Source organism: Dipodomys merriami, unplaced genomic scaffold, assembly GCF_024711535.1.
Source record: "Dipodomys merriami isolate MVZ:Mamm:240054 unplaced genomic scaffold, mDipMer1.0.p SCAF_3, whole genome shotgun sequence".
NCBI lineage: Eukaryota > Metazoa > Chordata > Mammalia > Rodentia > Heteromyidae > Dipodomys > Dipodomys merriami.
The window spans coordinates 56,763,939-56,782,016 of NW_027204492.1; the positions used below are offsets into that span (position 1 = coordinate 56,763,939).

The following is an 18,078-nucleotide window of genomic DNA, read 5'->3' on the forward strand; positions in this document are numbered from 1 at the left end:
TCACAGACTTTCCTGCCTGGGCTGGCTTTGAACCACAATCCTGAGCTCTAAACCTCCTGAGCAGCTAGAATTATAAGAGTGAGACACTGGTGCCCAGCTCAACTTGTATAAAGTACTACTCTTTAGTGTGAAAAAGCACATAATTAAAATAATCTATTCTCAATTTGTAAAATATAATTTCTATTTTATTATTAATAGTAGTAGTATTATTTTGTCAGTCATGCGGCCTGAACTCTGGGCCTGGGAACTGTCCCTCAGCTCTTCAGCTCAAGGCTAGTGCATTACCACTTAAGCCACAGTCCCACTTCCCTCTTTTTCTGCTTATGTGGTGCTGAGGAATCAAACTCAGGGCCTCATGCATGCAATGCAAGCACTCTACCACTGAACCAACTTCCCAGCCCCATAAAATATAATTTTAAACACACACAGACACATACACTCACATACACACATATATATACACACACACACACATATAAAAATTTGTGAGTTAGTTCACTTTTCCCTCTCAGGAATAGGATAAAAATCTTTAGTCTGGACATTGAATACTTCAAATGGGCAATTTAATCTCTCTGTCCAGTTGAAGAACTCCTGGGAAACATAGACCAGTTATTTTGTCTCTGCCAGTAAGGAAAACCCTCAAATATGAATGGCTAAGTGTTGGGTCTTTAGGTTAGCAACCACTTTCATTTCTCAGAGTCACTAGGGCCACATCTCATTAATCTATGTCTTATAAAAAGTTACAGGGTGTATGGAGGAAGATCGTGGAGGATAAGCTGGAGGCTAAACAAGCCATCGAATAGAAAGCAATTTTAGTGTTCCAGTGAACAGTCCTACGCTAGAGAATAACACTAAGTGTGCCATCACAGGACAGAGAGTTTGGCCAGAGAGGGAAAATCCAGGCAGCTTGGTATAAGAGACAGATCTGAGCACTTGCAGTAGCCATGGAGGATGCTGTATCAACAGAGAGAGTCCAGAACAAAGGCACCAGACTCAGTATGCGAGGGATTCTAATCACCACCAGCAAGAACTGACAAGGAGCAGAAATGAGGAACCAACAGTCTGGCGTGAGTAAACCCAAGACATCCTCAATCTTCACAAAGCAGGGGTGGCAAAGTAGCCCCTCTCCCACCACCAGAGAAGATCTCCATCTTTGATACTGACAAAGGCCAGGCCAGAGCAGCTAGTTCCAACTCAGGCCTTGGAAGAAAACAATTGGAGCCATTCAACAGGTCACAGGAACCTGACCTGACCTGCCAGGCTCAGCTCCAGGGGGGAGGGGAGTAACCCTGCCCAGGCAGAGAAGCTCCGCCCCCAGAAGAGTAACTTTCTTCACTGGGTAAACCAACCCCAGGACAGAGGCTGCCCCTCCCCACTGCAGCCTCGGCAAACAAATGAAACTCAGGAAACATAAACTCTGAGAATGGCTCCAGCTGGGCTCTGTGAGTGTCTCAGGAGCTAGCCACTCAGGGAAAAGCTACTGATTGCTGCTATGCCTGAACCCTACCAAGAACATAGCATCATCACAGCAACTCCAAGTTAGAGGAAACAACCATCTCCCTCTTTTGTGATACTCAGAGCAGATCTCCCTTTCACTGAACTAGCCTGGGAGTAGGATCACAATGTCCTGAGTAAGGCAGAGATTCTTTCTGCCTACTCAAACAAACTGACTTAAGAAACCAATCAAGCCACAGGAATAACAAACACCACAAACAGATCAGAGCCACCAAGAGTCTGGTTACCTACACAAGGGAGATTCAAGATCTCCCTACCCCCCCAAAAAAAAATCTAATAAAACATTTTTCTACCTAAATTGTTTTCTATTTATCTTTCATTTTAGGTGTGTGTGTGTGTGTGTGTGTGTGTGTGTGTGTGTGTGTGTGTGTGTGTGTGTGTGTCCATGTGTGTTAAGTCTCTTTTAACCCTTTGGTCCTCTTTTTTTTCATTTTGGGTGACTTAACTGCTGTTCTGCTCATCCCCAGTTATATAACTGTGGTTGATTTTTAGACCTTATGCCTCAGTGTGTACACACTTAATTCAGAAATTTATTACTCAATTAACAAACTCTTAAGCTTAACTTCTTTAATAGTAGTATTTCTTTATGCCTACATAATTTTTAAGTATTCCATTCTTTAAACTTTAATTTTTATTTTTTGGTCTGTCAAGGGCTTGAACTTTGGGCTTGGGAGCTGTCCCTCAGCTCTTCAGCTCAAGGCAAGGGCACCACTTGAGCAATAGTGCCACTTCCAAATGTTTTATTTTTTATTTTTTCATTTTTCCTTTTTATCTCTCTCCTCTCATTCGATCCTTTTCTTCTCTCAATATCACTTGCTTATACTTAATTTTTAAGTGTTTCAGTTTTTAAATTTAAATTTTTATTTTTTCCTTTTTTTTTTTTTACGGATTTTTTTTAAAATTGTATTTTATTTTATTTGAGAACATACTGTATGTTCCTACTTTCATTCTGTCCTATCCATTTCCCTCTCTGAGATTAGGACTTGGTTAAATTCACTTGTTCTTTTTACCTCTTCACATCCCTCTAATCCTATTTTTCTCCACAATTCTCCCTAAACCTAATAATTTCTGGTCTGCCTAATCCCTCTTTGATGTTCCTAACCCATTCATCCATAGTTCTTTGATGTTGAATAGAATGTATCTGTTGCACTAGATTGTATCTGCAGCCATTTTGACTGTGCATCTACAGGACTCTGGTTGATGCTTGCCTTAAAATAATGTTCTAGCACACAATTGGTGTTACTTTCATACCAAATGGGCAGAACAACCTGGAGAAACACAAGAAAAATGGCAAGTCCAGGTATCTGAATTCCCACTTATGAAAATCAAGTGACAGAACAGTTAATGAATAATCCAGAGGAGAGTTCCCAAAAAGCTCTACAAATACTACTGATAAACATGCTGAATGAAAATAATGAAAACCTGCAAAGGACTCAGTGTGAGCATGATAGGGAGTGAGATGAGGCTAACCAAATAAAAATACAGGAACTTTCCCAGCATGATGAGGCTAACCAAAAATTACTACAGGAATCTCATGAGCATGTGGAAGCTAATCAAAGATTAATATAAGAATTGCGTGAACACGCTGAGAACAGTCAAAGAGAACTACAGGAATTGCTTGAGCAGATTGAGAACAGTCAAAAAAAATACAGGAATTGTGTGAGTGTGAGGAAGGTAATCAAAGAGTAATACAGGAATTGTGTGAGTGGGATTAGAATAGACTAAGATCAATAAAGGCACTCATGGAATCCATAAACAGAAAGCTAAAGGAATCCAGGGAGACCACAAAAGGAATGCTGAATGGAGCCCAAGAAAAGGAAAGGGAGTCCAAGAACACCATAACCAATCAAATAAGTGATTTGAGAGTAAATACTGAACACCAAATTAAGGAAGTAAAGAAGTTCATACAAGATCTAAAACAAAGCTCCAACAAAGAATTTGAAGCCATCAAAGACAACCAATTAGAAGGTAAAGAAATAAAAAAAAAAACAAAGTAGAAAGTCTTGGCAGTAGGTTAAACTATGCAGAAGCTCGAATCTCGGGGATTGAAGACAGCCTAGACATTATAAAGAACATACAACTATCCAAAAAATTCCAAGAAATATGATGGATCTATTCAACATTTGGAAGACACCATCAGAAGGCCTAATCTGAGGATAATGGGTGTAGAGGAAAACCAAGAGACAGAAGTTAATGGTCTAGGAGATTTATTTAACAGGATCCTAGCAAAGAACTTCCCCAAAATGCAAAAAGATAGGCCTATTCAGACACAAGAAGCTTTTAGAACCCAAAATAGACCAGACCAGAATAGGACATCCCACCATCACATTATAATCCGCACAGGATCCATTCAGACCAAGGAAAAGATCCTTAAAGCTGTCAAGGAGAAAAGATCCATCACCTATAAAGAGAAACCAATTAGAATCACCTCAGATTTCTCAGCAGAGAAAATTAAAGCAAGAAGAGCCTGAAATGATGTATGCCATGCCCTAAAATGATATAGGCTACACCCTAAAGACAAACAACTATCAACCAAGAAAATTGTATTCAGCTAAACTCTCCTTAATAACAGAAGGTCAAATAAAAACCTTCCAGAGCAAAGAAAAATTAAAACAATAGATTTCCACCAAACCAGCTCTACAGAAGATACATAAAGATGCATAGAAAACCAACAAGACCACAATAAAGGCCAAGAAACCACACCCAAACTGAGAATCCAAGAACCATAGGAAGAACCCAGCTGCCACAGCCCCCAAGAAGGTAGATAACATGGCAGGAACTACCGAACACCTCTCAGTCCTAACTCTTAACATTAATGGACATACCTCTCCAATTAAGTGACATAGACTGTCTAGTTGGATTAAAAAGCAAGATTCTTCTATCTACTGCCTTCAAGAGTCACGCCTTGTCCATAAAAACAAACACATCTTGAAAGTGAAAGGCTGGAATAAAATCTACCAAGCAAATGGCCCCCATAAACAGGCAGGAGTTGCAATCCTAATATCAGATAAAATAGACTTCAAACTAAAATTAGTGAGAAGAGATAAAGAAGGTCGCTACACACTAATTAAGGGATCTCTCCTTCAGGAGGATAGTACAATTCTAAATATCTATTCACCAAAGAAAGGAGCACCCAAATTTATCCAAGAAACACTACTTTCCCTCAAATCTCACATAGATCCAAAGACACTAATTGTTGGGGAATTTAACACACCACTATCCCCACTAGATAGATCAACTTGGCAAAAACTTAACAGAGAAACTGCAGATCTAAACAACTGCATACATCAACTAGATGTATCCAAATATTTCACCCAACAGCATCAGAATACACTTTTTTCTCAGCAGCACAAGGAACATTTTCCAAAATAAATCACATTTTTAGGTCACATAGCAAACTTGTCCAAATTCAGAAACACTGAAGTTATACCCTGCATTCTTTCAGACCACAAGGTAATAAAATTAGAACTCAACACCAAAAACCACCAAAGAAAGTCCTGTAACAAATGGAGGCTGAACAAGACACTATTGAATCACCATTGGATCATGGAATCGATTAGAAAGGAAATTCAAATATTCATGATATTCAACAAAAATGAAAATACAAATTACCAGCTCCTGTGGGACACAGCAAAGCAGTATTCAGAGGAAAGTTTATAGCTTTGAGTTCCTATATTAACAAATTGGAGAAATCTGATACCAAGAATTTTTTGGGGGGAGTCCAGTTATGGGGCCTGAACTCTAGGCCTGGTCGCTGTCCCTCAGCTCTTCAGCTCAAGGCTAGTGCTCTACCACCTGAGCCACACCGCCACTTCCAGCTTTTTTTCTTTTTGCTTATGTGGTGCTGGGGAATTGAACCCAAGGCCTCAAGCATGCAAGGCAAGCACTCTACCACTGAGCCACCTTCCCAGCCCCAATACCAACAATTTAATGAGACATCTGAACCTTCTTGAAAAAGAGTAACAATCGAAACCTCAATCCAGTAGATGGACAGAAATAATTAAAATTAAATCAGAATTGAACAAATTAGAATCGAAAAAAGCAAAGAAAAGAATCAATAAAACAAAGAGACGGTTCTTTGAAAAACTTAACAAAATTGACAAACCCTTAGCAGATATAATCAGAAAAAGAAGAGAACACACCCAAATCAACAATCTCGGAGATGAGACTAGAAACATCACCATAGAAACAACCAAGATTCAAAACATTATAAGGGAATACTTCTCAAACGTTTATGCTAATATGTTTGAGAATCTGGCAGAAATGAACGATTTCCTAGCAAATAGTGACATGCCAAAACTAAACCAAGATGAGTTAAACCAACTAAAGAATTTTATATCAAGCATCATAATAGAAACAGCACCTCCCACCTAAGAAAAGCCCAGGACTGGATGGATTTACACTGGAATTCTACAAGGCCTTCAATGCAGAACTTACACCAATACTCCTCCAACTCTTCAATGAAATTAAAAGAGAAAGTTCACTACCAAACTCTTTCTATGAAGCCATCAAACTCTCATCCCCAAACAAGGCAGGGATTCATCAAAGAAAGAGAACTACAGACCCCTTTCTTTGATGAACATCAATGCAAACCTTCTCAAAAACATTTTGGCCAATCGTCTTCAACAATTCATCCAAAAAATCATACACCACGATCAAACAGGATTCATTTCAGGGATGCTGGTTCAATATACTCAAGTCAATTAGTATAATTCATCACATTAACAATCGCAAGGATAAGAAATACATGGTTATCTCAATAGATGCAGAAAAAGCATTTCACAAGATCTAACACCCCTTTATGATGAAGGCTCTTGAAAAATTAGGAATCCTTGGAACATTCCTCAATACAATAAAGGCTGTATATGACAAAGCTACAGCCAATATTATACTTAATGGTGAAAAACTAAAGCCATTTCCTCTAAACTCAGGAATGAGACAAGGATGTCCACTCTCTCCACTTCTCTTCAATTAAGTATTAGAATGCCTAGCTACAGCAATAAGACAAGTTGCAAACATAAAGGGGATCCAAAAAGGGAAAGATGAAGCAAAACTCTCCCTCTTTGCAGATGACATGATCTTATACGTAAAGAATCCCACAGACTCCACTCCAAATTTCTCAAGCTGAATTGAAACTTTGACAAAGTAAAAGGGTATAAAATTAACCCTCAAAAATCAATGGCTTTTCTGCATGCCAACAATGAGAAGATCATGGCTGAAATCAGGAAAGCAAGTCCATTCCTAATAGCCCCACAAAAAATAAACTACCTAGGAATTAACTAAAGAAGTAAAGGACTTCCATGATGAAAACTTTAAAAACCTGAAAAACGAAATCCAAACAGAACTTAGAAAATGGAAAAACCTCCCATGCTCCTGGATTGAAAGGATCAACATCGTGAACATGGCAATACTTCCCAAGGCTATCTACAAATTCAATGTGATACCTATCAATATTCCAAGCTCACCCTTCAAGGAAATAGAAGAGGCAATTCAAAAATTCATTTGGAATGATAAAAGACCCAAATAGCAAAAATAATTCTTAACAGAAAGAATAGTGCTGGAGGAATATCAATACCAAATTTCACACTCTACTACAAAGCCATGGTAATCAAAACAGCTTGGTACTGGCACAAGAACAGACCTCAGGACCAATGGAATAGAATTGAAAACCCAGAAATGAACCTACAGACCTATAGCCATCTAATCTTCGATAAGGCAGCTAAAAATAATAGAATGGAAGAAATACAACCTCTTCAGTAAATGGTGCTGGCAAAATTGGTTAATACTTGTAGAAAACTAAAGCTAGATTCTTATAAATCACCCTGCCCCAGAATCAACTCCAAATGTATCTAAGATCTCGAGGTCAAAGAAGACACCCTGAAAACATTACAGGATGGAAGAGGAGAAACCCTAGGTCTCCTTGGCACAGGCTGAAATTTTCTTAATAGAGACCCAGAAACACAACAAATCAAATAAAGATTAGACAAATGGGCTTGCATGAAATTGCAGAGCTTCTGCATGGCAAAGGAGATAGCTAGCAAGATCAACAGAAAGCCCATGGATTGGGAGAAGATTTTCACTAGCCATACAATGGATAAGGGTCTCATATCTAAAATATACTTGGAACTCAAAAAATAAAATCCCCCAACTCAAATCTTCAAAGAAACAACTGCCCAATAAATAAGTGGGCTAAAGACTTAAAGAGAAACTTCTCTGAAGAGGAAATAGGAATGGCCAAAAGACACTTGAAGAAACCTCTCTAGCCATAAAAGAAATGCAAATCAAAACAACATTGAGATACCACCTCACCCCAGTTAGAATGGCTTTAACCAAGTACTCTAATAACAACAGATGCTAGAGGGGATGTGACCAGAAGGGAACAAACCCATAGTTGGTGGGAATGTAAACTTGTTCAACCACTTTGGAAAGTAGTATGGAGGTTCGTCAAAAGACTCCACATAGAGCTATGACCCTGCAATACCACTTTTGGGCATTTACCTAAATGATCACAAACAAGACCATACTAATGCTACTAACACAACTATGTTCATTGTAGCATTATTTACCATAGCTAAGATATGGAACCAACCCAGATGCCCCTTAGTAGATGAATGGATCAAGAAAATGTGGTATATATACACAATGGAATTCTATGCCTCCATCAGAAAGAATGCCATTGCCCCATTTGTTAGGAAGTGGAAAGACTTGGAGGAAATTATATTAAGTGAAGTTAACCAGGACCAAAGAAACATAGGTCCCATGGTTTCCCTTATTTGCAATAACTAGTATATGTCTGGGACAAGCAGAAATGTTCAGATAAGATGATATTAAGCAAAATGAACCCAAGTTAGGGACCCAAATTCTTTTTTCTTTCTTGCTATTGTTTCTAACATATTCATAAGCTACCATTTGATTTTTTTGTTGCTTTGTATGTCCCTCCACCATGGTATAACCCCTGTTTTCACTGTATTTGATGTTGGTATAATTTGTGGAGGGAAAGGGAAAAAACAAAATGTTTAAATCTGTATCCACAGATTGACCCATTGCAACAATGAGATGTATAAGACGTTATGTTGAAAAATAAACTTTACAATTTAGGTGCGGGGGGTGGGGTGTAGTTCAGGAGGTGGGAGTGACAGGATCGTAGGGGAAAAACATAAGAGGAGGCAACAATGCTGGATGGGAAATGTACTCCTTACCTTGCTCATGTAACAGTATTTTCACAATAAAAAATCTTATTTCACAAAAAAAGACTTCTTACAGATCTGAACCAGGAAATATATAAAATATGCCAAGAAAAAAAAAGTTACTGGGGTCACACTAAAATGTGTGCAGTACAACAGTTTCTCCTTCTGGACGGGACAGGAAAACAAAAATTAACAGTAGCTTTATCAGGCTGAGACCTTCCATTACTCAATATCAGTCTGGAATTCAAGAAGTGTCTCAGTGATTCATCCTAGTAAGAATATTAAAGGTAAATTCAGTTGATGTCTTAAAATTACTCTTTGGTGAATTGGGGGGAAAATTAGCTCTACAGCAGTGTATATTCACTTTATTTATTTATATTTTATGGTGCTGTGGATGAAATTCAAACCCAGGTATTCTACCATGGAGCTACATTCCTAGCTCTGGAGTATGTTTCAAATGGGTTCTAATTAAATGGATAGGATGTGGATTTAATTATGTTGATATTAGAAAATCATAAAGGCAATCTCTTCGTACCATATAAATTATTCAAAGTGATAGAAAATTGTCTTAATTCCTAATTATATTTCTTATGCTCTGAGTTATTATTTTACCCCAGAAATGGAATCAAAGCTGAAAAGTAGCTAAAATGCTCATGATGTACAATGGGTATAGTACTGTTTAATCTATAGAAATAGAGAATGTAAAAGAGATTATGTAACCATCTCACTATTAAGAAAATTGAAAACATATGTTCAATGTGAAAATAAATAATAGAACACTAAAATCGTGAATTCAAATATGACAAATACCAGAAGGACATTTCCAACGTTTAGCGTCTTGTGTGCCTCTTGTTTTATCTAAATTATTGGAATCTTGAAAACAAAACAAAACAATAAACCATGGTACTGTTGGCTCATGACTGTAATCCTAGCTACTCAGGATGCTAAGATCTGAGGATAATGCTTTTAAAAAAGGAAATATGGGCAGGAAAGTCTGTGAATCTGCAATCGACCCTCAGAAAACTGGAAGTGGTGCTGTGGCTCAAAATGCGAGAGCACTAGCCTTGAGCAAAAGCTATCAGGGACAGTGACCTGGCCCAGAGTACAAGCCCCAGGACCGACAAGTTAAAAAAAAAAAGGTAAAATTTCTGGCTAGGCTCAATGGTAGATTGCTGGCATTGCATACATAAGGCCCTGGGTTCAATTCCCAAGAACACAAATACATATGTAGTAATATTTCTAACGAAGTAAGATCAATACAGCGAGTGTGGTCATTAGAAGTAACATTTGCTCAAGTAGTACATTGCCTGCCTGGCAAGCATAAGGTCCTTAGTCCAAACTCCAAAATCATAAGAAATATAGATAAATGAATATAATAAAATAAACACAAAATAAGAAAAAATATTCTGTTTTCAGGAGATATAAAGTGTTTTTTGGGAGCATGTAACCTTCATCAGTGACAATTTCATAGTAAAGAGTTTGGAGAACATTCATTCAATAAAAGGTTTATTTCTCGGGGGAAGGTGGCTCATTGGCAGAGTGCTTGCCTTGCATACATGACACCCTGGGCTTGATTCCTCAGCACCACATAATCAGAAAAAAACAAAAATGACAATGTGGCCCTGAGCTAAAGAGCTGAGGGACAGTGCCCAGGCCCAGACTTCAGGTCCCATGACCGAAAAGAAAGAAGGAAAGAAAGAGAGAGAGAGAGAGAGAGAGAGAGAGAGAGAGAGAGAGAGAGAGAGAGAGAGAGAGAGAGAGAGAGAGAGAGAGAGAGAGAGAGAGAGAGAGAGAGAGAGAGAGATTTATTTCTCCAAATATTCAGGTAAGGATTTTCACTGCTTAGCTAGATATTTTGCTTTTAACCTGTCATGAAGGGTTTGGATTTTTTTCTGCATTTCTTATTTATAATCAGTGAGTAAGTCAGGGATCAGGCTATAGTAATCTATCAGAGGTAAAGCACCCATGAGTAAATTATGGTGGGACCTTTGGTGTGTCTCCCTGGACAAACACCTATTACTGTGACCTGTGACATCAAGAAGTGGCAACCAAAAGGAAAAATAATTCTTTAATTTAAGACAAGGATAAGGAAATTTACATTGTCTAAGGTACCTGAGGCAAAGGAAATCAGGAAAAATATGTGATAAACTCATATACCAAAACCCTCATAGAGAAGATATTTAAAAAGTAGGAAGTTCTCAAAAATGGAATTCTCAAAGTCCAACTGAAGCAAAGCTCTCTGTAAAAGAAAAGGAGAATGGCCCTCAAAATGATCTTATAGGGACTTTTCAGTTAGGCATAAATTATAATAGCCACACAAAAGGTAGGAAAAGAAACACCCTTAAGAACTGTTTTTCAATCATATACACATACATAATAATACACATTCTGGAAAAAAATATGACCAGGGAAGCCTTGAGAACTTGGAAAGTAGAACAAAAATTTAATGGTGTGGGTGGGGTTGAAAGAGATGGGGAAGAATGCCAAAAAGATGACATTGATCAAGATGCATTGTACTCTAAAACTCAGTATTAAATTGAAAATTTCTGTGTACTAACTACTTAAAGATAATAAGAAACTAGTTATATGTAATATATAATATATAATATATAAATTATATTAAAGAAAATCTGAAAATTGAAGAAAAATTTACAACTACTAAAAGTACCTTTGTAAAAGCTATGCTTACACTAAGCACAAAAACGGGACTATACTGCTGTTATACAGAGTTACAGTTAACATGTTTATTTAACATATGCATTCCAACCAGGCACAGTGGCTTCAGCCTGTAACCCTACATAATAAAGAGGCAGAGATCAGTGAGTCACAGCTTGAGTCCAATCTGGGAGTAAACTTTTGTGAGATTCCATCTCAACAAATGTCCGGGTGCAGTAATGTATACATGACATCCCAGCAACATGGGGAATCACAAACAGAAGGACCACAGCCCAAGCCAGTTCTAACATGAAACTATAGTCCATCTTTAAAATAACTAATACAAAAAGAAACTGCTGAATTCTGGTGCCTGTAATCCTAGCTATTCAGGTGGCTGAGATATGAGGATCAAGGTTCAAAGCTAGCTTGTGCAGGAAAGTCCAAGAGATTCTTATCTCCAATTAACCACCAAAAAACCAGAAGTGTAGCTGTGGCTCAAGTGGTAGACCATTAGCCTTGAGTGAAAAAGCTCAGGGACAATGCCCAGGCTCTGAGTTCAAATCCCAACAACTGATGAGACAGACAGACAGACAGACAGACAGACAGACAGACAGACAGACAGACAGACAGACAGACAGACACAGAGAGAGGAAGGAGAGGGAGGGGAGAGGAGAGAGAAAGAGGGAGAGAGGGAGAGAGGGAGAGAGGGAGAGAGACTCCTGGGTGGCTTGAATAGCAGAGTGCCTAATTAGTAAGCACAAGGCCCTGAGTTCAATCCCTAATACCAATAAAAATAAATAAATAAAACACTTCTACGCATACATAAACCCAGCCCTATATTCTCAATATAGTTATTACACAAGTTGGAGAAAATCAGTACTTGATGTTTACACCCATATGACTACATCATAGTTGAGTCAATTATACTGCAATTACATTTCCTTTCTCATTTTTTTCATTTTTAAAAAGAAACTGCCATTCTCATTTTTCAGTTTTTAAAACTGATGTTTCCGCAGTTGTTAACAATTGTCATATTTTTCTACATGCATAGATTTTTGTTTGTGGTTGTGGGGCCTGGACTCTGGGCCTGGGCACTATCCCTCAGCTCTTCAGCTCAGGGCTAGCCCTCTACCACTTGAGCCACAGCGCCACTTCCAGCTTTTTCTGCTTATGTGGTGCTGAGGAATTGAGCCCAGGGCGTCATGCATGCAAGGCAAGCATTCTACCACTGAGCCACCTTCCCAGACCTGCATAAATTTTTTTTAATTTAATTTTATTTTATTTGTGAACATACTGTACAGAGGAGTTACAATTACATGGGCAGGATAATGCGTACATTTCTTACCAAGCATTGCAGCCTCCTCCTTTGTTTACCCTTCACATCCCTTCCCAGCCTCCCCCCTCCCCCCCCAATCCCAATCCTTCTCCTTCCCCCTCCCCTTCCCCCCCCCCCCCCCCCCCCGCACCGACGTTGTAAAGCTAGTTTTGGACATGACAACTTGTACTTCTCATTGTTGCAACAGGTCCACCTGTATCCTTAAACAACTGGTTTTTCCCCATCTCCTCCACAAGTTATACTGACATCAAATACAGTGAAAGTAGGGGTTATACTGTGGGGGAGGGATATACAAAGCAACAAAGAGATAATCTTATAAATGCGTTAGAAACACATGCATGAAAGAAAAAAAGTTAAAATACACATCTAAGGGTTCGTTTTCCTGACATCACATTATCTGACCTTTTCTGCTTGACTCATACATATACTAGATATTACAAATAAGGGAAACCATGGGACCTATGTTTCTTTGGGCCTGGCTTACTTCACTTAATATAATTTTTTCCAAGTTTTTCCATTTCCTAACAAATGGGGCAATGTCATTCTTTCTGATGGAGGCATAGAATTCCATTGTGTATATACACCACATTGTCTTGATCCATTCATCTACTGAGGGGCATCTGGGTTGGTTCCATATCTTAGCTATGGTAAATAATGCTGCAATAAACATAGTTGTGCTGGTAGCTTTAGTGTGGTCTTGTTTGTAAACATTTGGGTAAATGCCCAAAAGTGGGATTGCTGGGTCATAGGGGAGTTCTATGTGAAGTCTTTTGAGGAACCTCCATACTGCTTTCCAAAGTGGTTGAACAAGTTTACATTCCCACCAACAATGAAGTAAGGTTCCTTTCTGTCCACATCCCCTCCAGCATCTGTTGTTGTTAGAGTTCTTGATTTTTGCCGTTCTAACTGGAGTGAGGTGATATCTCAATGTTGTTTTGATTTGCATTTCTTTTATGGCTAGGGATGTTGAACATTTCTTCATGTGTCTATTGGCCATCCTTCTTTCTTCTTCAGAGAAGTTTCTCTTTAAGTCACCTGCATAGATTTTTATGTATATTCCTAATTCAAACTCAAATTGCCATAGTTACTTCTAGTCTATTTTCCACTTAAGGAAACATAAGTTCTTATTTTCCTAGAAGTCTTTGTCCTGGAGCCTTTAAGCTCTGTTTTGAGCTAGCTTTTCCCCAGGCATTTTGCTTACCTACTTCCAGAAATTTCCTTTATCAGCATTCTGAATTGAATCCCTTATTCTCTCAATTTTCCTGTTTCTTGATTTATTCCTTTCTTTTGATAGATCATATCCTGAAGTCATTTTCTTGGTGCTTCCCAGAAGATACTTTTTAAAATTTCACATGTCAGAAACATCTTTATAGCAATAATGAGGTTTTTCAGGGTCTCTCTCTCTCTCTCTCTCTCTCTCTCTCTCTCTCTCTCTCTCTCTCTCTCTCTCTCTCTCTCCTCTCTCTCTCTCTCTCTCTCTCTCTCTCTCTCTCTCTCTCTCTCTCTCTCTCTCTCTCTCTCTCTCTCTCTCTCTCTCTCTCTCTCTCTCTCTTTGTCAGTGGTGTGGCTGGAACTCGGGGCCCTTAGCTCTTTTTTGTTCAAAGTTAGCACATTACCACTTTGAGTCACAGCACCATTTCTGGTTTTTGAGTGGTTAATTGGAAATAAGAGCCTCACAGGTACTTTCCTGCTTGGACTGGCTTCAAACCAAGATCCTCAGATCTCAGCCTCCTGAGTAGCGATAGGTAGATAGATAGATAGATAGATAGATAGATAGATAGATAGATAGGAAGTGCCCTGCCTCAGGTATTTTGTAACAACAGAAAAACAACTAAAACATATGTAAATAAGCCTTCCAAGCCTTCTACCTTTCTTTTCACTGTATTTCATTGATTAGAATCACTAACACAATGTTGCATATAAGCAATGACAGCAGGTGTTTCAACAAAAACCATTCTTTACAAGTTCTGTCACTCTTCAATTGAAAGTTTTCAATATTTGATCATTAAATACGATAGTTGATGTAATATTTTCTTTTATATCAGCAATTTCCATTATATCATAACAATAATAATACATTGGAATGTATTCCAGGGGTCAGTGCTATAATTAACTGAAGTTGTCTACAGTCCCTAAATTAATATAGGGATAAAATTAAAAAAAATAGAACTGTTATCTCAGAACTGAAGGTGTGGTTCAAGTGGTAGAGCACCAGTCTTGAGCCAAAAATGCTGAGAGTGTAAGGGCCCGAGTTCAAGCCACAATAATCATTTACTCTCTCTCTCTTTCTCTCTCTCTCTCTCTTTCACACACACACACACACACACACAAACACACACACACACATGAAATAGGAAGAAAAGAAGAAGGGGTGAATATGTTCAAAGTACTTTTATGCATTTATGAAAACAGAATAATGAAACTTGTTGAAATTGTTTTGGGAAGGAGGAGAGTGACAGAGAGGCTGGGATCAATTGGAACACATTGCATACATGACTGGAAATGTCAGAATAAAAATAAAATCATCCTCCCCTATAACTAATGTATGCTAAGAAAAAAACTGAAACATGTTGAAATTGTTTTAAGAGGGAAGGAAGTGAAGGGAGAGAGATGGAGGAGGTGGATTTATTAGGATACGTTAAATGGAAATGTTGAAATGAAAGTCCCATGTACAACTAATGTACTCTAATTAAATTTATTTTTATTTTTATTTTTTTTGGGGGGGTCCTGTCATGGGGCCTGATCTCTGGGCCTGGGTGCTGACCCCTCAGCTCATCAGCTCAAGGCTAGCGCTCTACCACTTGAGCCACAGTGCCATTTCCGGCTTTTTTTTTTTTGCTTATGTGGTGCTGAGGAATCGAACCCAGGGCCTCATGCATGCAAGGCAAGCACTGTACCACTGAGCCACCTTCCCAGCCCCTAAAAATCTTTTTTTTTTTTAAAAATGAAGCTGGGCACTGTTGGATCAAACTTATAATCCTAGTTGAGATATAGGTGATTACAGTCAAAAGGTAGTCCACAGAAAATTCTGTGTCTCCATCTGCAAAATGACCAGGAAAAACTGTGGAGGCATGGCCAAAGTGAAAGAATTACAGCAGAACAAGTGAGAGACCTTGGATTCAAACCCAAGTATTAAAAAAATTAAAAGATTGAGAAATATAACAAGGGGAACTGCTTTGAGAGTAGATCACATGGAAGGAATAAGAATTACAATTTTAGCTGGGTGCCGGTGGCTCACGCCTGTAATCCTAGCTACTCAGGCGGCTGAGATTTGAGGATCGCGGTTCAAAGCCAGCCCGAGCAGGAAAGTCTGTGAAACTCTTATCTCCAATAAACCACCAGAAAACCTCAAGTGGCACTGTAGCTCAAGTGGTAGAGGATTAGCCTTGAGCTGAAAAACTGAGGGACTGGGCTCAGGCCCAGAGCTCAAGCCCCATGACTGCCAAAAAATAAAAAAGAATTTCAATTTTAAATTAATTATATAAGTGTGTGCCACTTCAATGACCTCAGTTTTTTCAATTTTAATGTACTTTAATTGACATACAATAACTACACAGAATTAAGAAATACGATGTGACATTACTGTCGATGTATACAAACAATAAATAATGATCAGATCAGGGTAACTAGCATATTATTATCTCAAACATCTGTCATTTCTTTGTGTTGGAAATATATAAAAACCTTTTCTAACAGAAAAGCTAACAGCAATTTTGAAACGTTCAACTATAAGTTTATTTTTCATATCTGCCTACAAACATATGGAATTTCTGGGGAATTTTAATTACTTTGATTACAAAACATTGATTAGCTGAAACTTGTTAGCTTAGTTTATGAAGCTATTGTACCTTATAGGTTGCATATATTATTAAAAGCAAATGTTTTGAGAAAAACTACGTAAAAAGAGGAATGACGGAAAGGGTGATGTTGATTGAGACATCTTGCACTTATAAAATGACATGTTGAAATGAAACCCCTTTGTACAACTACTTAACAAAAATTCAATACAGGTTTTTAAAAAAATAAAAAATTAAGATTAAAAAGGAATAATGATGTACAGAGATTTTTCTTTATGACCAAAACAATGATTTGCAGCTCTCTGGCTTGCTGTGCTAAAAAAAATCTTACAAATATTCATCTATGCTCCTGTTGTTTTTGTTTGTTTTGTTTTTGTTGATTGTGGAGCTTGAACTCAGGGCCTGAGCACTGTCCCTAATATCTTTTGCCCAAGGTTAGTGCCCTACCACTTTGAGCCACAGTGCCATTTCCAGCTTTCTGATAGTTAATAGGAGATGAGTTTCTTGGGCTCTCCTGCCCAGGCTGGCTTTGAACCACGATCCTCAGATCTCAGCCTCCTTAGTAGCTAGGATTATAGCATGAGCCACCAGCACCCGGCTATGCTCCTGTTTTGAACCTAAGACAAATGAAAGTGGTAGAACGTGAGTGGGATAGGGTTTGGGTCAGAGGGTTTGGGGAGGTCTGGCTTCGCTCTTGATGTCCCGAAGCTGGGATAGTGTCGAGATCCAGGGTGAGGAGAGGCCTCGGTGTTTCGAAGGGTCTGCTCCTCACAAGAGCTGTCATTTCTGCAGGCCAATCCAGAAAAGGGACCTCGGGTACCTTCCTGATCTTCAGACCCAGCGCTCACCTCCCACTCCCTGCAGATTTTCATCCTCGCCATGGCTGAGCTGATCCAAAAGAAGCTGCAGGGACAAGTGGAGAAATACCAACAGCTACAGAAAGACTTGAGTAAATCCATTTCAGGAAGGCAGAAGCTTGAGGCACAACTAACAGAAGATAATATCGTGAAGGAGGAGCTGGCTCTGCTGGATGGGTCCAATGTAGTGTTCAGACTTCTGGTCCAGTGCTGGTCAAACAGGAGCTGGGAGAGGCTCGGGCCACAGTGGGAAAGAGGCTGGACTATATCACAGCTGAAATTAAGCGATATGAATCCCAGCTTCGAGACCTTGAGCGGCAGTCAGAGCAACAGAGAGAGACCCTAGCCCAGCTGCAGCAGGAGTTCCAGCGAGCCCAGGCAGAAAAGGCAGGAGCTCTTGGGAAGGCCTGACCCCCATAGTGGGGGAGGGGAAGGAAGGGGTGGGAATGAGGCAGCTTTAGGGACTATATTATAGTAGCTAATAAAATTTTTAAACACCAAAAGAAAAAAGAAAAAAAAAAGAAAAATGAAAGTGGAGTAGAAGAAAGCAGTCTCACCATTCTTATTTCAAGACAAATTTTTCTGTGGATAGCCTCAGATGTAGTTACCACACAGTTGAAGAAGGACCCTGCTAGTTGGCAGCGCCTTTCAAATTTAATGCTTACCAACAATAACTATTCATCAACGCAGAAGAAATAGCCTACTTGCAAGAGTGGGCTATGTATTGTTCC

At 38.8% G+C, this 18,078-nt stretch overlaps 1 pseudogene; it reads left to right on the top strand.

Annotated features, from left to right (window-relative positions):
* The first annotated feature begins 17,344 nt into the window (after window positions 1-17,344).
* On the top strand, window positions 17,345-17,758 carry LOC138839479 (prefoldin subunit 6 pseudogene; annotated as a pseudogene).
* The last annotated feature ends 320 nt before the right edge of the window (window positions 17,759-18,078 follow it).